Source organism: Globicephala melas, chromosome 9, assembly GCF_963455315.2.
Source record: "Globicephala melas chromosome 9, mGloMel1.2, whole genome shotgun sequence".
NCBI lineage: Eukaryota > Metazoa > Chordata > Mammalia > Artiodactyla > Delphinidae > Globicephala > Globicephala melas.
In genome coordinates, this window is record NC_083322.1 from 94,536,083 (window position 1) to 94,558,631 (window position 22,549).

The 22,549-nt window shown below is 38.8% G+C and overlaps 1 protein-coding gene across 8 annotated transcripts in view; it reads right to left on the reverse strand.

Annotated features, from left to right (window-relative positions):
- C9H7orf25 (chromosome 9 C7orf25 homolog) overlaps nt 1–22,549 on the reverse strand; it is a 324,697-nt gene that overhangs the window by 57,864 nt on the left and 244,284 nt on the right. The window contains exon 7 of one of the 8 annotated variants that reach the window (XR_011377689.1): nt 5,952–18,049. The exons of 5 other annotated variants lie outside the window; for them this stretch is intronic. The gene's annotated coding sequence lies outside the window, so the exon portion shown is untranslated. Of the gene's footprint in view, nt 1–5,951; nt 21,049–22,549 lie in introns of those variants that run through there. 2 more of the 8 variants (XR_011377688.1, XR_011377687.1) reach the window with 2 other exon arrangements.

Consider the following 22,549-nt stretch of genomic DNA (forward strand, 5'->3'; position numbering starts at 1 on the left):
CCGTTTCTTGTTTGTAAGGAATAGGCTTCAGCCTCCATGACCTTCCCTGATTTCCAAAGGGCAGGTTCAAACAGTTGCTAATCAGGGAAGGGAGGGGATGTAGACACAAGGGAGGAGAGTCAAGAAAGAATAGTGCAGCCTTGGGACCGGATCCTGGTTCCGCCTAAAGAGATACACATAACAATATCTTTGAGCTCTTCTGCAGAACGAAAACCCCCAACAAATGGAAGACATTAACTACTTGATGAAGCATTCTTTATTCCAGAGAGAAGGTCACAGTTTGATAACCTCGAGAACCACAGAAGCTCATCGGGAAACCACCGGAGGCCAGATTAAAGGAATGCAGGCCCTGCACACACCCTGATCTTTATCAGCAACCCTGCCCTTGAACCTTTGCTCTAAAACTCTTCACCAAATCCCCCCAGGTTGGGACACACAGTTTTGAGGGCATGAGTCTGCGGTGTCCTTCTTTGCCTGGCAAGGCAATAAAGCTATTCTTTTCTACTTCACCCAAAACCCTCTCTCTGAGATTCAATTCAACACTAGTGCACACAGGCTACTATCACTTAGCCTGCACTGCCACAAGGCAGCCCTCTGCTGGAGATGAGGTAACTGCTGCCCCCTTAGATGAACATGTTCCTTCCTGCAGCTTCTCCCTCAGGCTCTCCAAATTCTCAAGGAAAGAGTTACACGCCTATTCAAATCTCAGAGCCCATGGGAAGTATCTTTGGAGCTGTGCAACTAATCGTTCAGGATCATTCCTCCCTATTCCCATTGCTCAAAATGCCATTGAAGAATGAAAGCCATTTCCTATTGTATTTGTTATCTATATATAATACGGTATATCATCGTGTTAAATATGGATACATTTGCAGGAAATAGAGCTTACTATAAATTTACATGAAATATGCTAGATGAAAATAATACCCCAGGACGCCTACCTTCGCTTAGAAGCCTAAACTATGACCTGATGCAACACTTCACTTGGGGGCTCTAAAGGAAATTTCACTGAATTCTATTCATCTGCCAGGGCTGGCTACTTCCTGAGTTTCTATTAAAAAAAAAAAAAAAAAGAATCAGTAGCATGATAACTGGAAAAACAAACACATTTAAAATTCCTAGACTCTTTGGAGAGTCTCTTGCTGCTTTTAACTCTGTGATATTTCTCTAAATTCTTTTGAACAAAGTCCAAGCCTCCGGATCTTTCAAAGAAGGGATTTGCACTAAAACTAATATTTCTAGTCCATGCTCATCAGGGTTAGAGGCTGCTTTTTCCACTGAGATCCCTCCATATTCACAATCATTTCACACTTTAATTGGGACAGGTTCCCTAAATTCAAAGGCAGAAAGTCCCATAGAACTTGCTTTGTTTAACAAAGGAGGCTTTTTCTTTCCCAAACCCCTCTGGCTTTGGTGACTTGGAAAATCTTATTAGCCAGATGAGAAAAAAAAAAAAAAAAAAAGCAAAAAGAAAAATTCCACCACCAACTCTGGGACTTGAAGAACTATTTGGAGGCTTGAGAAGAGCAAAAACCCAATTAAGTAGCTCAGCTACACAGACCCGAGTGTAGCATGACGGGTCTGGGGTGCCCTTTGCATATGTGTCCAACTCTGCCCGGCTGAGCTGCCTCTAAGCTCTCTGTCAAAATGGCATGAGTCTGAGTGATTCATTTCCCAACCACAAGACACCAGCGGAGGGTAAATCTAATGCAGGCTGGGAGTAGCCGGATCAGGGAGATTTGACTGATATCTAAACAGGGATTTGGCTGGAGCTGAGGCAGGCTTAAAACAACTTTCTCGTAACAACATAGAATGGCTAAACGAAGCAGCAAAAGCACTTTCTTTGACCCTTTTGTCCTTAGTTTCAAGAGGCACAAATAGATTCTACTTTCTTCGCTTGACCTGTTATCTAAGAAAAAAGTGACCCTTACCCCCAGGAAGAGTGCTGACAAATCTTTTATAGGTTTGGTTTGAAAAGAAATGAAGCCCAGGTGGTGGCTGAATCTGCAAAGGAATCTGGGGAATTTTAGGATGTCCCCGTTTGGAGGCCCCACAGGAGGGACTTAGGCTGGGAGGGGTTTCCTGGTTAGAAGACGATCGCTCCACAGGGATGAGTTGGAAAATTGAAACCCAAGATGAGAAGACTGAGGCTGAAGGCTTAAGCCAATTAAAACCCTGCATTCCCCAAGTGATTCTTAGGCGCTGGTGTTGCCTTAAAATCATCTTGCAAGATATTTTAGAAACAGAACCACACAACACTTGAATATGATTTAAGTTATCCCTACTCATGTGAAAGTAAGGGTTTCAACAACTTCATTAAAATCAAGTCTGTTTCTCATGAAAACCAAACTTCTGCATTTTCCAGTTAACACTGGATCATGCTGTAAATACTAGTTATTTAATAACTTACAGGTCTGGAGAGACCCTGATTTCTATGGCTTTTGATTCAAATTATCCATTTAATTTCCATTTATTATATGCTTTTCTATCTTCTGTACTCAATGGATGCATCCAATAACTTTCAGGCCTGTATCTTGTTTTCTGACCTGGCTTTTCCTCACCTATCTTGTGTCAAATAATCTCGTCCGTACTATGAGACACATTTTTTGCTTAGCGTTATTTTTCCCTCAAAGGGATTACAATTTAGCTAGGGCAATGAGTCTAACATAGGAACTAGTAAGGAAATTTATAGGCAGATAGGGTTCACTTTTAGGTTTTAATATAATTCAAAGTTCTAACCTTGACCTCGTTCTGTACTCATTTACCCACTCTCTTTGGAGACACTTATATGTTCCCACAGATGTCTCCTAAATCACTATCTCCAACCCTAAATTTTGTCCAGATATATACATTTTTATTTTAAACCCCCTTCTGGAAATCACCCCCAGGTTTCCCACAAATGGTTCCAACTCAACACAGTCAGAATCTTTATGATCATTTTCTCTGGCAATCCTATTCCTCCTGGAGCATCGCTTATCATTATGATGGCGCTACCAGGCACCCAGCTGACCAAGCATAGACTTGAAGTTATTCTAGGTTTCTGCTTCTGCTGCTTTGCAGATAATCACGAAGTGCAGTTAATTAAATGACCCCCCAAAATACAACAAACTAGTTCATGTAACAAAAAAAGAGAGACTCACAGATATAGAGAACAAACTAGTGGTTACCAGTGGGGACAGGGAAGGGGGGAGGGGCAATATAGGAGTAGGAGATTAAGAGGTCGAAGCTATTAGGTATAAGACAAAAAGACAACCCTCAGAATGGGAGAAAATATTTGCAAACGAACCAAGTGACAAAGGATTAATCTCCCAAATATAAAAACAGCTCATGCAGCTCAAGTTCAAAAAAAAAAACAACCCAATCCAAAACTGGGCAGAAGCCCTAAACAGACATTCTCCAAAGAAGACATACAGATGGCCAACAAACACATGAGAAGATGCTCCACATCACTAATCATTAGAGAAATGCAAATCAAAACTACAGTGAGGTATCACCTCACACAGGTCAGAATGGCCATCATCAAAAAATGTACAAACAACAAATGCTGGAGAGGGTGTGGAGAAAAGGGAACCCTCTTGCACTGTTGGTGGGAATGTAAATTGATACAGCCACTATGGAGAACAGTATGGAGGTTCCTTAAAAAACTAAAAATAAAAGGATATGTTTTATATCTTGATCTGGGGGGATTACATGACTGTAATGAAAGTCCACAACGTGTGTGTGTGTGTGTGTGTGTGTGTGTGTGTGTGTGTGTGTGAGAGAGAGAGAGATTCTAAAGTAGTCATCCCATTTAGTATTTATTCTAAAATAATTCTACATGACTATATTATTTTTCTACTGTTGCTGTACAGATTACAACAAATTTAGTCGTTTAAAGCAACACAAATGTATTGTCTTACAACTCTGGAGGTCAGAAATCCAAAATGGGTTTCAGCAGGTTAAAATCAAGGTGTTGGCAGGGCTGCATTTCTTCTGGAGGCCCTAAGAGAAAGTCCATTCCTTGTCTTTCCATCTTCTAGAATCTTCCTGCGCTCCTTGGCTCAAGGCTGCACCTCTCTACCCTCTGCCTCTGTTGTCACGTCTCCTTCTCTGACCGCCTGCTTCCCTCTTTCCCTTATAAGGACCCTAGTGGTTATGTTGGGTACACCTGGATAATCTAGGATAATCTTTCCCTTGCAAGATATTTAACTTAATCAAATCTGCAAAGTCCCTTTTATCATACTCACTGGTTGCAACGATTAAGATATTTAAACGATTAAGATTTTTTTGCATACCACAATAACCCACAAGTAACAAATGAAATCACAACAGAAATAAGAAAATGCTGTAAATTGAATGAAAATAAAAACACAACATATCAAACTGTGTAAGATCAATGAAAGCAGTAGTAAAAAGGATGTTTATAGGTTTATATGCTTTAAAAAAAAACAAGCAAGGATTCAAGTCTGTGACTTGTGTCCAACTTAATACTCTAAAACAAGAAGAGGAAATTAAATACATGACAAGCATTAATAAGAAAACCATAAAAATAAGCACAGATGCAAGTGAAAATGAAAACAGAAATACAATAAAGAAAAATGACAAAAGCAAAAACTGTTTTTTTTAAGGTACCAAGAAAATTGCTAACTTCTAGCTAGATTGATCAAGAAAGAGAAGACACGATTACTAATATTAGAATGAAAGTGGGAACATTACTAAAGATACTACAGATGATAAAAGAATTTTAATGGAATATTATGAAAAAACATTTTGCCAATAAATATAATTTAACCAAAATTAACAAATTCCTTGTGAGACAAAACATACCAAAGACTGCTCAAGAAGAAATAAATAACCTGAATAATCCTATATTTATTAAAGAATTTGAATGTATAGTTAAATGTCTTCCCACAAGAAAGATAGGTAGGTAGATAGACAGACAGATAGATAGATAAAAATAAAAACTTCAGGCTGAGATAGATACACAGGTGATTTTTACAAAACGTTACAGACGAAAAAATATCAATCTACACAATTTTTTTTCAGAAAATTGAAGAGGATGAAAATTTCCCCAAATTATTTTGTGAAGCCATTGATACCCAAACTAAACAAGGCATTTCAAAAAAATAAAAAATAAATAAAGCTACAGACAAATATATCATATGAACATAGATGCAAAAATTCTTACCCAAATATTAGCAAATTGAATCCAGCACTGTGTAGAAAGTATAATAAATCATCACCAATTGGGGATTAGCCAAGGAATGTAAGACTGGTTCAACATTCAAAAATAAATCACTGTAATTTACCACATGAGCAAATATCTGTGAGTAGGTACAAAACCATTCAACATCCATTTATGAAAACTAGAGATAGAAACTAGGAAGAGAAAGAAATATGTAATAAAGTAATATGGAGTAATATGACTGAGATGTTAATTCTCACCCAAAGTAATCTATACATTCAACATAATGCCGGTAAAAATCAGTAAAATCTTAGCAAGTTATTTTATAGAAATTGATAAGCAAAAATTTTAAATTTACATGGATAAGCAAAATCTTGAAAAAGAAAAACAAAGTTATATGGCATATACTACCCAATTTCAAGGCTTTCTACAAAGCTACATATTAACATAACAGTAGATATAAAGACCAATGTAATAAAATAGAGTCTAGAAACAGACATACACGATCAACTGAGTTTTGACAAAGGAGCTAAGGCAATTCAATGTTTACAGAATAGTCTATTCAACAAATGGTGCTGAAACAATTGGATATTTACAAATAGATGAAAATTCAATCTATACTTCATGCCATTCAAAAACTAACTCAAATTAATCATAGACTTAACTGTAAAACCTAAAACTACAACACTTCTAGGAGAAAACATGAGACAAAAATCTCTGTGGCCTTGGGGCTAGGCAAGTTTCCTAGATAGAATGGGGAAAAAAAAAGCCATGAACTATCAAAGAATTAATAGAAATGATTTTATTAAAATTTGAAACATCAGGTTTTTGAGGTAAACTGTTAAGAAAATGAAAAGATAAGCTACAGGTTGGAATAAATACTTGCAAAACACATATCTGTTAAGGGACTTGTATTACAAATATATATAGGACACTTACAACTCAATAAGAAGATAACCACCAGATTTTTTCTTTTTTTCTTAGTGAGCAAAAGGTTGAAACAGTCATTTAACCAAAATAGATATATGGATGGCAAATGAACAAATGAGGTGATGTTAAAATTTGCTAGATATTAGAAAAGTGCAAAATAAAACTACAGTGATATACCTTTACACCCCTACTAGAATTGATAAAATCTAAACAACTGATATTACTGAGTTTTGGTAGGTATAATATATGGTGCAACTGAAAATCTATACATTGTTGGTGGGAATGCAAAATGGTGCAATCTCTTTGCAAAAACAATTTGGCATTTTCTTATAAAATTAAATATGCACTTACCACATGACAACCATTTTGTTCCTAGGTATTCATCCACAAGAAATGAAAACATATATCCATACAAAGACCTTGCATGAATGTTTAAAGAGACTTTTTCATAATAAAAATCTAGAAAGAACCCAACTGTCCATTAACTGGTGAATAGGTAAACAGACTGTAGTCCATCCGTACAATGGGATACTATTCAGTAAAATAAAAAGAACTACTGATACATGTAAAAACATGGATGAGTCTCAAATATGCTAAATGAAAGAATCCAGACACAAAAATCTACATACTGTGTGATTTTATTTATACGAGACTCTGCAAAATGTCATATAGGCACAGAAAATAGATCAGTGGTTGCCAAAGGCTGGGAGTAGAGAGAAGGGAATGTCCCCAAAGATCATGACTCAGGAGGGACCTTTTTGAGTTGATGGAAATGTTCTCTGTCTTGATTTCGGTGTTGGTTACATAACACTCTACATTTGTCCAAATTTATCAAACTGTACAGTTAAAATGGGTGATATTTATTGGGTACGTATTACACATCAATATTTTTGACTTTAAAAAAGCAAGGGAACAATAAACTCAAAATTCAATATAGTTTTAAAACACATTTGAAAGCATCCAACATTCTATTCAGGTAGGCTATTTCTTCCGTCTTAAGCATTGATGATTCCAGTTTAGCAACTTCCTACCTATGCCTTCCTGCTCTAAAGTACTCCAAGCCTAAACAAATGGCTGCATTGTGTTAGGACTACTACTAGGGTAAGACTATGTGGGTCTGAGGTCATGGGGAGAAATTCTAATTGAAAGAATTTAAACTAATATTATTTTAAATTTAAATCACTGAAAACATGTATAATCATCCATTCTAAATTGCAAACAGACGAGAAAGGATAAAAATTGAAACTGAGAAGACTTCATGAAGAAAACTGATTATTAGAAATTCTGATTATTGGAAACTATTAGGATTTTTATAATTGAGCATGTGTTTGGGAGCTTTGGAAAGAAAGATTGGTCCATCTTTATTGGCTTGTGGGCATGAAGCCAAAAGCAACCACATGGGAGAGTAGGTCAGAGAGAACTTAAGGAAAAAAACAAGGAATTGTAGGAGGTGAGGATGTAGACAGAGAAAAAAAGAGAGCAAGTGTAGAATGCTTTCAGTAGAAGAGAAGAATGGGTTACAGAGACTTAAGCCTTAGGTAAAGTGTTACTAAAACAATCATCATAAAGACAGAATCTTCTAAAGGAAAGTAATTCCTCTTTTCAAAGTAATGAGGATTTTTTCCACAGAAAAATTAGAGTAAATCTACTTAAAATTTTTAAAAGAAATTTCAGATTTTATCTTGGTCTGAAGACTCATGAACTGATTTCCTGGCGTGGAAAGCACATATTAGCAAATCATAAGCCCTCGTAAGAGAATTTTGCAGTAACTTAGCTTTCTTTTCAGAAATACAAATTTATTCAAGGAAAACTCTGTTATTGGGGAAAATGAAGGCTGAGATGGCTAAATCTGTGATTTTAAAATACTTTTACGAAGACAGGTAGAATTAAGTTGCATATGCAAGAAGTAACTCATGTCTTAATCATTTCTGCTTTCTTTGAAAAAGACACTCTCTACATATAATCACAAAATCATTCTCACACCTAGTACATTTAAAAAATTGAGAGTTAATTAACATATAACATTGTGTAAGTTTAAGGTGCACAATGTGTTCTGTTTCCACTGGTGAGTCGGACTGAATTAACCAACTATCAATGTATTTACTTATCTACAATTCATGCAAAATGATTTCAGCAATACCTCTACCAAGAACGAATCTACTAAGCAAAGTTCCAGATTTCTTTTGTTGTCTTTAAAATCTATCCTACTAACGGTGTAGAATCAGAGTATGATGTGTATAGACATTATAGGAATGAATATTTTTTCCTGTGGGGTTAGATTGTCTGTTTGATACTGAGTTGAGTTCATTTTTTTCTGTTTGTATTCAACTGTAAAGTTTACCCTAATAATTTAATTATACTTTCGACTGTGTATATTTTTAAATCATTCAAATTTAAAGTTATATCAAAAGATATACTAGAAGGGTCTTATGTCTATTCCTATCTCTTTCACCTCATTTACACCCACCTCTTATTGGTAACATTTACATTAGTATCTGCTTTATTCTTAACTGTTTCCTTTGGCAAAAATGTGTGTGTGTGTGTGTGTGTGCCATTTATATTTATGTATTTATATTTATGTAATACTTTTAAAAAATATATAACCTATATATCTTTTTTCTTCTTTCTTTCACAAAAGAGCTCATACTCTGTATATTCATTTTATGTTGAGTTTTTTCCCCTCAACAATCTATCTTTCTAATTCTTCCATAACAGTCCATAGAGATCTCCCTTATTCTTCTTTATGAGTACATAGTACTTCATTGTGTAGATACATTATTGTTTATTTATCCAGTCTCCTGAGGATAAATCTTCAGGATACTTTCAAAATTTTGTGATTTCAAATACAGGAGACTCTGCTGTGAAGCTTCCAGAAATCTTAAGGAGCATCTTACGTCCACCTCCTTAACTTGCTTTGTAGCTTGAGGCCATATTTTACTCAGTGTACCCTGGATTTGGTCTTCGCCATACGGCGATATCTCATTTTGAAAAACTTCTGCTTTCCAGAGAGACTGTCTACGGCCTCTGTATTTCTTCTGTTTCGCTTGCACTCATAATACTTAACATTTTAGTTCATCTTTCTCTTAATACCTTACCATATACAGCTGAAAGAAACCAAATAGCACTTTCAACATTCTGCCCAGAAATCTGCTTAGCCAAATCCACAAATTTATTAGTTGGATTTTCTATCTTTCACATTACCGCAGGCAATAGTGTTGCCAAAATTCTGCCTCTACCAAACAGGGATTGTCCTGTATCCAGCTTCCATTAGTAATTTCCTCACTGCTTTTTCAGGCTCCTCTAATAGTTTCCTTGTCACCCTGCCAGTCTTTGCCGTCAGCTCATCCTCAATGCCAACACCACACGTCTTAGGGCTTTAGTTACTTAACTTATTTAAAAGCAGTACCTGAGCTTCAAGTACCAATTTTTGTTTCAGTTATCTACTACTGTGGAAGAAACTACTCCAAACCCTAGTGACTTACAACAACAATTTATATGTTCATGATTTGCAGCCAGCGTGAGGCGAGGCAGGGTGGATTGTCTCTGCTCGCTGTGGTGTGAGTGGGGTCACTCATGAGCGTGGAAGACACAGCATGGCTTCCCTCTCATGTCTGATGCCTCAGCTGGGCGGCTGGGAGAGCTGCATCTCTCCCTTTGTAATCTCCCATTCTCCAGAGCCTCTCTGCACATGGCCCCTCTTTCCGAGAAGGTGATTGTACTTTTTACATGGCAACTGGCTTCCAAGATGGCAAACACAAAAGCTGCCAGGCCTCAGAAGGCCAAGGCTGTGGAACAATGTCACTACCAGCACATTCTATGGGTCAAAGCAAATTACAGGGTCAGCCCAGAGCCAGCACATGTGAGGCTATGGACTCCACCTTTTGGTGGGAGGAGAGGCAAAGAATTGTGGATATTTTTATAGCCACCATACTTATTAAGTTACATCAGACTTAAAGATGATACTGAGTTTACCCATCATAAAATGATAATCTATATAAAAGGAGCTCCCTACTAGAAGGGATTCCTCTAGCCATCTATTTTCAAAATCAAGTGTTCCCCTAACTCTGAGTCAAACACTTAGTCATTCCTTACTGCTGGCTAGCCTTTTCCTTCTCCTTTCCAGGGCTCTTACACATTCATCTCCCCTTTTCTCTTTAACCCCACCATGGCTGGACTTCCCTGGTGGCGCAGTGGTTGAGAGTCCGCCTGCCGATGCAGGGGACACGGGTTCGTGCCCCGGTCCGGGAGGATCCCACATGTTGCGGAGCGGCTGGGCCCGTGAGCCATGGCCGCTGGGCCTGCGCATCCGGAGCCTGTGCTCCGCAACGGGAGAGGCCACAACAGTGAGAGGCCCGCGTACCGCAAACAAACAAACAAACAAAAAACCTTGAAAAACCCATCAGAACAGCTGTAAAATACTCTTCTAATACTATCCACTGTTCTCCACCCATACCCTGCTCACCTCCCATTGATGCTATTCCTCCAGCCAGCCCTCCTCCTCCCCATCAGCCGTATTCCATCCAGCCAGCAATGTCTGCTCAGAAGCTGATTTTTTAGTGAGATTTCCCTGGAGACTAGAAGACCACTTAGTGCTACTTTTTTTTTTTAACATCTTTATTGGAGTGTAATTGTTTTACAATGGTCTGTTAGTTTCTGCTTTATAACAAAGTGAATCAGCTATACATATACATATATCCCCATATCTCCTCCCTCTTGCATCTTCCTCCCACCCTCCCTATCCCACCCCTCTAGGTGGTCACAAAGCACCGAGCTGATCTCCCTGTGCTATGCAGCTGCTTCCCACAAGCTATCCATTTTACATTTGGTAGTGTATATATGTCCATGCCACTCTCTCACTCTGTCCCAGCTTACCCTTCCCACTCCCCATGTCCTCAGGTCCATTCTCTACGTCTGTGTCTTTACTCCTATCCTGTCACTAGGTTCTTCAGAACCATTTTTTTTCTTTTTTTTTAGATTCCATATCTATGTGTTAGCATATGGCAATTGTTTTTCTCTTTCTGACTGACTTCACGCTGTATGACAGACTCTAGGTCCATCCACCTCACTACAAATAACTCAATTTCCTTTCTTTCTATGGCTGAGTAATATTCCATTTTATATACATGCCACATCTTCTTTATCCATTCATTGGTCGACAGACACTTAGGTTGCTTCCATGTCCTGGCTATTGTAAATAGAGCTGCAATGAACATTGTGGTACATGACTCTTTTTTTTTTTTTTAACATCTTTATTGGGGTATAATTGCTTTACAATGGTGTGTTAGTTTCTGCTTTATAACAAAGTGAATCAGTTATTCATATACATATGTCCCCACATCTCTTCCCTCTTGCGTCTCCCTCCCTCCCACCCTACCTATCCCACCCCTCCAGGCGGTCACAAAGCACCAAGCCGATATCCCTGTGCCATGCGGCTGCTTCCCACTAGCTGTCTACCTTACATTTGTTAGTGTATATACGTCCATGCCTCTCTCTCGCCCTGTCACAGCTCACCCTTCGCCCTCCCCATATCCTCAAGTCCGTTCTCCAGTAGGTCTGTGTCTTTATTCCTGTCTTACCCCTAGGTTCTTCATGACATTTTTTTTTCTTAAATTCCATGTATATGTGTTAGCATACGGTATTTGTCTTTCTCTTTCTGATTTACTTCACTCTGTATGACAGACTCTAGGTCTATCCACCTCATTACAAATAGCTCAATTTCGTTTCTTTTTATGGCTGAGTAATATTCCATTGTATATATGTGCCACATCTTCTTTATCCATTCATCTGATGATGGGCACTTAGGTTGTTTCCATCTCCAGGCTATTGTAAATAGAGCTGCAATGAACATTTTGGTACATGACTCTTTTTGAATTTTGGTTTTCTCAGGGTATATGCCCAGTAGTGGGATTGCTGGGTCATATGGTAGTTCTATTCTTAGTTTTTTAAGGAACCTCCATACTGTTCTCCATAGTGGCTGTATCAATTTACATTCCCACCAACAGTGCAAGAGGGTTCCCTTTTCTCCACACCCTCTCCAGCATTTATTGTTTGTAGACTTTTTGATGATGGCCATTCTGACTGGTGTGAGGTGATACCTCATTGTAGTTTTGATTTGCATTTCTCTAATGATTAGTGATGTTGAGCATCCTATCATGTGTTTGTTGGCAATCTGTATATTTTCTTTGGAGAAATGTCTATTTAGGTCTTCTGCTCATTTTTGGATTGGGTTGCTGTGAAGCTGGTTTGGTGGTGCTGAATTCTCTTAGCTTTTCTTGCCTGTAAAGGTTTTAATTTCTCTGTCGAATCTGAATGAGATCCTTGCTGGGTAATCTTGGTTGTAGGTTTTTCCCTTTCATCACTTTCAATATGTCCTGCCACTCCCTTCTGGCTTGCAGAACTTATGCTGAAAGATCAGCTGTTAACCTTATGGGGATTCCCTTGTGTGTTATTTGTTGTTTTTCCCTTGCTGTTTTTAATATTTGTTCTTTGTATTTAATTTTTTTTGTTCTTTGTATTTAATTTTTGATAGTTTGATTAATATGTGTCTTGGCGTATTTCTCCTTGGATTTATCCTGTATGGGACTCTCTGTGCTTCCTGGACCTGATTGACTATTTCCTTTCCCATATTAGGGAAATTTTCAACTATAATCTCTTCAAATATTTTCTCTGTCCCTTTCTTTTTCTCTTCTTCTTTTGGGACCCTTATATTTTGAATGTTGGTGCATTTAATGTTGTCCCAGAGTTGTCCCTGGATCCCGGGACCCTGGCAGTGGCGGGCTGCACATGCTCCCCGGAAGGGGGGTGTGGACAGTGACCTGTGCTCGCACACAGGCTTCTTGGTGGCGGCAGCAGCAGCCTTAGCGTCTCGTGCCCATCTGTGGGGCCCGCGCTGATAGCCGTGGCTCGCGCCCATCTCTGGAGCTCCTTTAAGCGGCGCTCTGAATCCCCTCTCCTCGCGCACCAGGAAACAAAGAGGGAAGAAAAAGTCTCTTGCCTCTTCGGCAGCTCCAACCTTTTCCCAGACTCCCTCCCAGCCAGCCGTGGTGCACTAGCCCCCTGCAGGCTGTGTTCATGCCGCCAACCCCAGTCCTCTCCCTGCGCTCCGACCGAAGCCCGAGCCTCAGCTCCCAGCCCCCCACCCCCGCACCCCGGCAGGTGAGCAGACAAGCCTCTCGGGCTGGTGAGTTCCGGTCGGCACCGATCCTCTGTGCGGGAATCTCTCCACTTTGTCCCCTGCACCCCTGTTGCTGTTCTCTCCTCCGCGGCTCCGAAGCTTCCCCCTCCGCCACCCGCAGGCTCCACCCGCAAAGGGGCTTCTAGCACGTGGAAACATTTCCTCCTTCACGGCTACCTCCCACTGGTGCAGGTCCCGTCCCTATTCTTTTGTCTCTGTTTATTCTTTTTTCTTTTGCCCTACCCAGGTACGTGGGGAGTTTTTGGCCTTTTGGGAGGTCTGAGATCTTCTGCCAGCGTTCAGTAGGTGTTCTGTAGGGGTTGTTCCACATGTAGGTGTATTTCTGATGCATTTGTGGGGAGGAAGGTCATCCCCGCATCTTACTCCTCTGCCATCTTGAAGGTCTCCTCTTAGTGCTACTTTTGACAAATAGACTCATTACCAATTCATTAATACTGGCCCTGTCTGAAACACATAATTTATCACTTCAATATTTGTTACGGTGTTATATATAAAAGGCAACATATACTGCTACCTTATTTCCTTGTACATAAGTGTGTGCCCTTCATCTCCCCTAGACTAGAAAGCACAGTTCCTCTTGCCTAGTAGATGCTCTATAAACACATGCTGACTTGAATAGTATTAAATTGCTGTAGATAATTGACTAGACAGAGAAATTCTTTCCATTTGAGTACTGTGCAATTCTGATCCTCTGATTAAACATTATAATTACAAAGGAGTAGAGTGGTAGAAAGAAAAAATACTAAAAAATAAATAAAAATTTAAAACTCAACCAGTTCTTAGAGTCCTGGGTTCTTGATCTACCTCTCCCATTCACGATCTTTGTGAATATCAACCGCTCTTGACTTCTCAGCTTTTCTCTTTTTAGGATGTCAGTATGCACACCCAGGCTGCCTACTGGGTTGCTTTAATGACAAAATATGGTGGTGACTAAAGCCGTACTATTGTCATGTCACTTGAGAGCAGGAATTTTGTTTACTCAACTTCATACCCCCAAGTTCCTAATGCAGTATAAGGTATACAATTTGGCTTCTATAAAAATTGTTTGGGTTGAATTTACATGTAATGGATGTCTAAGTATTACTAATTCTTATTATTTACCTGCTCCAAGTCTGGGCCAAAAAGTGGTACATCTTCAGCGAACTGCTTTCTGTCATTTGTGGCTTTAATTCCAAACCACTAGCCCAACTGGCTCAGCAACACCATCCCAAATGCCCTCCATCTTTCTTCTTGTGTGTGATCTTAGTTACTCGTTCTCATATTTAGGGCTTTATCTTGCTTCTCAAGCCAGGAGGTTGAACCTGTTGGTCTCAATACAATCTTAATACTCTTCCTTGAGTACAACTCAGATATATTCTCATGTAGGCCCCCAATTTCATGCCACCTCTCACCTCAATGTAGAGAACTGCCGTAATTTGGATTCTCCAGAAGGAGACCTGGAGACAAGGATTCAAAGTGATCCCGGGACTGCTAGGGGAGTGGGGAAGTGAGACAGGAAAATGGTAGGTTCTCAAGCCAGTGTCACTGCGGTTGATAGGAGCTCAACCCCACAAGGGAACTCTGGGAGAAACAGGGAGACACGCGCCTCAGAATTATCCCACCTAAGGGCTATAGGAATTAGAGTCTTATTTGCCCACTCCCTTTAGTCACTAATGGAGGGCTGCTTGCGGGAGTGGTATTTTCTCGAACTTCCAGCTTTTTGTGCCCAACTGAGTGGGCTTCAGTTGCCAGAAAGAGCCTGTAGGCAGCTGGAACTTAGGCTGCTGTGCAGTTGTTTACGGGGATACAGGTGGGGTACCTTTTGCTTCTATGACATTCCCTCTCCCTGTCCTGTCCCTGGACCTATGAGAACTCCTGTTTGAATCATGTACGTTTCTTCTCATTTCAAACGTATCCAATACTGTCCACCTACTACGGAGACAGCTGTGCTGAAATGTCTCCTCCCTTTGCTCAAAGCTAAGTATTTCCCCAATAGGATAATCCTCAAAAGACTCCGCTCCACTAACGACCAATGTGAACATGTATGTTTGTTCTGAGAGTCTGACAAACAGCTGCAGGCCTGGCAGAAGAACAAGAGGCTGTGGTTACCTGTTTCTCTCCTCCCATCACTGTGCTACCAACCGCGTGTTTTTTTGCTCAAGCATAAGAAAAATGAGGCATTTCTGTTTTCATTTTCTGCTACACATTTTTCTCCAGCCACAGTATCATTCCTGTTCCTTTGCAGGTCTCTTTCTGTCAAGGATTTCCACATGATTTATGAGCAGACTGTCTCAGCCGACTTTCACTCCAACAGACACCCCTTATTTGCAACTCTGCAGGTCACCATCTTCCCTTGGGACCAACCCTTCATTGCCAATCATTCTTTTTTTCACACACCTGACCAGCGTTCCCCTGGGTCAGGGTCTTATCTCCTTGGCCCTGCATTGCCTCGTTGGTCACCCAAGGCAGCCTTCCTTCCATTCTTCTTAACCCCATTCATATTTTTCTGTCCTAGAGGCAATGCCTTTATATCACGGCATATTCCCTAGATCAAGGGTCAGAAAACTTTAAAGTACAAGATAGTAAATATTTTCTTTGTGGGTCTACAGTCTCTATTGCAACTACTCATCTTCATCATTGTAAAGCGAAAGCAGCCATAGAGAATCCCTATATGAATAAATGTGGTTATGCCCCGATAAAACATTTTTTAATAAAAATGGGCAATGGTCCAGATCTGGCCTGGAGACCATAGTATGTCAACCCCAGTCTTATTAACAACAAAGAAAATAAGAACTTTCTTTTAGAATGCCAGGTATATAAGTGCTCAATAAACATTTATTAAAATGTTATGAGAGATGTCCAAAAAATTAATATTCTTCTCTCAACTGAGATATTTGGTGGAAAAAAACAGATTTTCATACCCATACATGAAAAAAAAATTCACACGATCTCCCCTTCACTTTAAATAGACAATGATCATTTTCTTAAACAAAAGGCATCAAAACAAATATTTTCATCAAGATAAAAAGTTGAGGAACAAAAAAGAGATTTGAATTCTGATTTTCAGTTCCTTGCTTTGTAGTTCAAACACCAACAAAATCAGCAATATTATAGTGTGTAGATGGGTAGGACCTTTTTAAAGACTTTTTTAAGAGTGGTTTTAGGTTTACCACAAAATTTCAAGAGAGGTACAGAGGATTCCCGTATATCCCCTGCTCCCACACATGCAGAGCTTCCCTCATGATCACACCACTCATCAGAAGGGTACATTTTTACATACATTGACACATCACATTACCCACAGCCCATAGTTTAACTTAGGGTTCACTCTTGGTTTTGCACATTCTATGGGTCTGGACAAATGTATAACGGCACGTATTAATCTTACAATATCACACAGAGTATTTTCACTGCCTTAAAAATTCTTTGTTCCACCTATTCATCTCTCCCCTGCCTTCCAACCCTTGGCAACTCTGATCTTCTTTCTGTCTCCCATAGTGTGGCTTTTTCCATATGTAAGCTTTCAGATTGGCTTCTTTCACTCAGTTATATGCATTTAAGGTTCTTCCACGTCTTTGCATGGTTTCATGGCTCATTTATTTTTTAGCCCTGAGTAATATTCCATTGCCTGGACCTACCATAATTTATTTACCCATTCACCTACTAATGGACATCTTGGCTGCTTCCAAGTTTTGGCAGTTATGAATAAAGCTGCTATAAACATGCCTGTGTGGGTTTTTGTGTGGACATAAGTTTGCAGAACCTTTGGGTAAATACAAAGGAATGTGATTACTGGATCTTATGGTAAAAGTATGTTTAGTTTTGTAAGGAACTGCCAAATCATCTTCCAAAGTGGCTGCATTCCCACCAGCAAGGTGTGAGCGTTCCCGCTGCTCCCAGCCTTACTAGCCATTGGCATTTTCAGTGTTTGGATTGGACCCTTCTAACAGATGTGTAATGATATTTCATTGTTGTTTTAATTTGCATTTCCCTGATGACACGTGATGTGGAGCATCTCCTTATATGCTTTTTCGCCATTTGTATGTCTCCTTTGGTGAGGTGTCTGTTAAGGTCTTTGGCTCATTTTAAAATGAGCTTATTTGTTTTTGTACTGCTGAGTTTTAAGACTTCTTTGTATATTTTGGATAAAAGTCCTTTATCAGACGTGTCTTTTGCAAATATTTTCTCCCGGTCTGTGGCTTGTCCTCTAATTCATGTGATTTTGTCTTTAGCAGAGCAGAAGATTTTAATCTTAACGAAGTCCAGTTTGTCAATGCCTTAGAAATGAGATCATCTCATTTTTCTTTCTTTCTTTCTTTCATGGATCATCTCTTTGGTGTTGTGTCTGAAAAGGTGTCACCATACCCAAGGTCATCTAGGTTTTCTCCTATCTTATCTTCTAAGAGTTATATAATTCTGTGTTTTACATTTAGGTCTATGATCTATTTTAAGTTCTTTTTGGTGAATGGTATAAGGTCTGTGTCTAGATTCATGTTTTACATGTGGCTGTCTAGTTGTTCCAGCAATATTTGTTGAAGAGATTACCTTTGCTCCACTGTATTGCCTTTGCTCCTTTGTCAAAGATCAATTGACTATATTTATTGGAGTCTATTTCTCGCTCTCTATTCTGATCTATTGATCCATTTGTCTTCTCTTTCACCAATACCACACTGTCTTAATTACTATAGCTTTATAGGTCTTGAAGTCAAAGAGCATCAGTCCTCCAACTTTGTTCTTCTCAATGGATAGAACTTTTATTAACATATTTTTGTTTAATGGAACTAGAGAAAAAAAAGAAAGAGAAATCCCTCAAAATACTAAAACTCAAGGGAATATTACATGATTTGGCATATGTGAATTTCATCTATCTTCTCCCTCTTCTCTCTGCATTGGTGAGATGACTTTCATGGTTGTAATTAAATCTTAGTTCATTAAACACATATTCACTGAAAGACTCGGGGATGCCAGGCTCGGGGATTCAGTAGTGAATATAATAGACAAAATCTCTGCCTTTATGAAGCTTACATGCAAGTGGGGGCTGAGAGAGGCAAGATAGTCAGTAAAGAAATACATAATATAACAGGTGGTGGTACAGGCTAAAGAGGAAAAATAATAGTTGGAAAGGGGGACCAGGGAATGCTAGTGTGAGATATGGGGGGTGTCAGAATATACCCCTCTGATATTACAGCATTTGAGAAGAGACCTGAAGGAACTGAGAGAGGGAGCCATGTGAATACCTAGGGAAAGAGTGTTCTAAGAAGAGGGAAGAATAAATGCCAAGGCCCTTGGTAGATGTGATGATCCATTCTATGTGTTAACTTTACTAAGAAAGAAAGAAAAGAAAGGAAATCTTTAAAAGTCATTTGCTGTAAAGGGGAGCAGAGAAATGGGACGTTAGTAGGAGGGGAAATATGCAGGATTTATTTTTCTGCTGATGAAAAAGATCTGATAGAGAAGGAAATTTGATCACGTAGGGGAAAATAGATGAGATGTCTTTGAATAGATAAGAGGGGTTGGGAGTCAGTGCCTAAGGGGAAGAGTTGGCTCTGGATAGGGAATCAGGCCCTTTCCTTTGGGAAAGTTTAATGGAGACTTGCAGTCATTACACTTTGTATTCATTTGGGGCATTGAAGGGTAAGATTCCCTTTATTCTTTTTTTTTTTTTTTTTAACTGAAGTCTAGTTGCTTTACAATAGTTTGTTAGTTTATACTGTACAGCAAAGTGAACCAGCTATACGTGTACATATATCCCCTCTTTTTTGGATTTCCTTCTCATTTAGCTCACCACAGAGCACTGAGTAGAGTTCCCTGTGCTATACAGTAGGTTCTCCTTAGTTATCTATTCTATACATGGTATCAATAAGATTCTCTTTATCCTTTAACATGAAATAAGGTAGCACACTGAAAAAGAAAGATGATTTTTTAATAGGAAATTTGCAAGGACTGTATGTTTTCCCTTGATTCTTCTCCACTTTGCTGCAACCTGTAGCTAATATTCTGGAGGAAAAGCACACAGATATAAATGGTTTAAGACAATAGTCACATCTATAAATTCCATTTGTTCTTCATAAGAAAGAAAAAAAGGTCGTCTAATGGCGATATTAGTGGGTTTTAGTATTTTTCCAAGGGTCAATCACAAAAACTGTGTTTACATTCTCCAGTTACTTTCCTTTTTCCTCAAAACTTTGTAGAATATTCCATTGTCTTCTGGAGATTTTTTATTGTAAAGGGAAATATGAGGTCAGTTTTATTTATTTATTTTTCTCTTGCAGGTTTTACTTGTTCTAGGTTTTCTCCATTATATCTGTAAATACAAAAAAATTCTAGGATTTACCTAAATGTGATTATATTTGCATTTATCATGCCTATGTTGATATTTTAAAATTGATATACATCCTTTTTTTCTTTCAGCTCATGAAAGTTTTCTTCAACTACTTCTGTTGCAATTGTTCTACAACCTTCCTTAGGAATATATGTAAATCTTTAGTTTGTATCTCTGCTCCTTATCCTCTGTATCTCCCACAGTCACTCTTTTTTCTTTTGTCCTTTTTCTCTGAATCCTGGGAGATCTTTGTCTTTCACATCACGGATATGATTTTTGTGCTGTTGATTTTGCTCTTTACTAACTCCAATAAATATTATATTTCTATGATTTCATTTTTAGGTGCTCAATAAATCATTCTTATCTCATACATTTCACATTTTTTCATTCTACCTCAGTAATATCTGTATGTCTTTAGGCTCCTATGTCAGAGGTGATACCAAACAGTTTCCTAAAAATTTCCCCAGGTTTCAGTAAAAAATGAATTTTAGAAGTCTATGCTTCTGACTTCACAGAATAATATTTCTTCTCTGTGGTTCCACAGATTCGTTTATGGGTTCTATCATTGCATGTTCTGATGCTCACACTTAAAGAGACCTTGTAAGACCTGTCACTCAACAACAGGCAGATCTGGAGGGCTGTCATCTGGCTCTGTCTGGTCATTGTGGTGCTGGGTGAATGCTGGGTGAACACATTACCTGGCTTCATTCCCATTCTCCACTGGGCTCTGCTGGCTCTGAGCTGTTGTCACAGAGACTGTCAGTGCTCACTCATACCCACATGCTCCTCATATTTCTCAGCTACCCTGTGATTAGACTGATGACATTATGGGGTTCTGGGCAACAGGCTGTAAGTTCAAGTGACATGCAACACTTGAGGCCTGGCTTCCAGCTCCCCGCTCCTGTCCAGGTCTCTCTCACATGCATGCGCACGGGTCTGAGAAGTTTGAAGATAAAATTTTGGATCCAAATGACTCAATGTGGAATTATCTGATACCTCCTCATGAATAGATTTAGGTTATGCACACGTGACAGTTAATTTTATGTGTCAACTTGACTGGATCACAGGTACCTGGATATCCAGTTAAACATTTTTGAGTGTGTCTGTGAGGATGTTTCCAGAGAGATAGCATTTGGATTGCTGGACTGAGTAAAGTGTGTTGCCCTCCTCAATGTAAGTAGGCATCATCTAAGCCACTGAGGGCCTGAATAGAACAAAAACCTCGAAGAAGGGAGGATTCTCTCTCTCTCTCTCTCCACCTGACTGATTGAGCTGGGACATCAATCATCTGCCCTTTTTACTCCTGGTTTTCAGGCCTTCAGACTTGGACTGGAATTTACACCTTTGGCTCCCCAGTTCTCAGGCCTTCAGACTGCAACATCAGCTTTCCTGGGCCTTCAGCTTGCAGATGACAGATTGCAGGACTTCTGAGCCTCCACTAATCTTGTGAGTCAATTCCTGATAATAATAAATCTGTCACTATATATATATATATAAAATATGTATATGATGTAATATATATATTTTATATAATCCATTACAAGATACCATAGAAGTGATGCTCTGCCCTTCTAAGTGCATAATATCAGGAAAATACTGGTGAAATTTCTTCCAATTCTGAAGCTGTTAACTTTTATCACATAGTTCATTGTGGCTGTCTCGAAATTTTATAAAGTGGAGTATAATCTTGCTTTTTTTGGTGTATGTCCTCAATATTATGTACATGAGATTCATTTATCACTCTTGTGTGTGTGCAGCAACAGCTCATTTATTCCCATTGCTGAGTAGTATTCCTTTATATAAATATATCACAATGTATTAATTCATTTTTCTTTTTATGGACATCGGAGTAGTTCTAAGTCTTCAATTATTATAAATAATGCTACTATAAATGTTCCTTTTTATGTTTTTTTGGTGCATTTTCACATTTTTGTCGAGTATATATCCAGGAGTGAATTATATGTATAATCTTATATTTATAAATTCAGATGTTCCAAAGTGGTTGTACCAACTTACATTCCCACAAATGGTATCTGAGTGTTCTCATTACTCCATATCTTTGGTAACACTTGGTAAGTCCACTTTTTAAAATTTAGCTGTGTATGAATTACAGTTGACTCTTGAACAATATGGGTTTGAACTGTGTGGGTCCAATTTTATATATATATATAATATATATATAATATATAATATAATATATATAATATAATATAATATATATAATATAATATATATATATAATATATATTTTTTTCCCAATAAATACTACTATGGTATTACACAACCATGGTTGGCTAAATCCGTGGATGCAGAATGGAGGCTACTGAGTGCCAACTATGAAGTTATATGCAGATTTTTGACTACACAGGGGATCACAACCCCTAACGTTGTTCAAGGCTCAACTGTACGTAGGTATGTTTCAACTGTCTGCTTTTTCCCCTTGGATTTGGCCACGCCATTCTGTTTCCTGAAATGTGTGGCAATTTTTGGCTAAATGTCAGATATTTTTAAAGACATAGAAACTCTCAATAATGATGTTTTCTTCTAGAGAGAATTGAATGTTTACTCTCAGGGATATAGTATGAGGATCTCAGCTGAATTCAGTTGATACTGTTTCATTTCTGCTATTTCGTATTCTCTGCCATAACCCTTTAAATGGTTTCAACCTACTCCTTGTACTGTTGACCCAGTCCCCTCCCAACCTGAGAGGTTCTGAACTCCAATTTTTGTCTTTTCAGCTCCTTTGGAATGCTGAAACTTCTAACCATATTAGCAGCTAAATTCTCGTTTTCAGAGTCTCTCTGAAACTCTATTGAAACATTACTGGATTTAGCAGATATCTAGGGTAAAAGTTGCATGCAGACTTTCTGGCTCACTTGTCTACAGTTTCTTTTTCTCCAGGATCCTGGCACCTCAGGTCCTGGATGACCTTGTAGACATCACAGCCCAGTGAGACTGC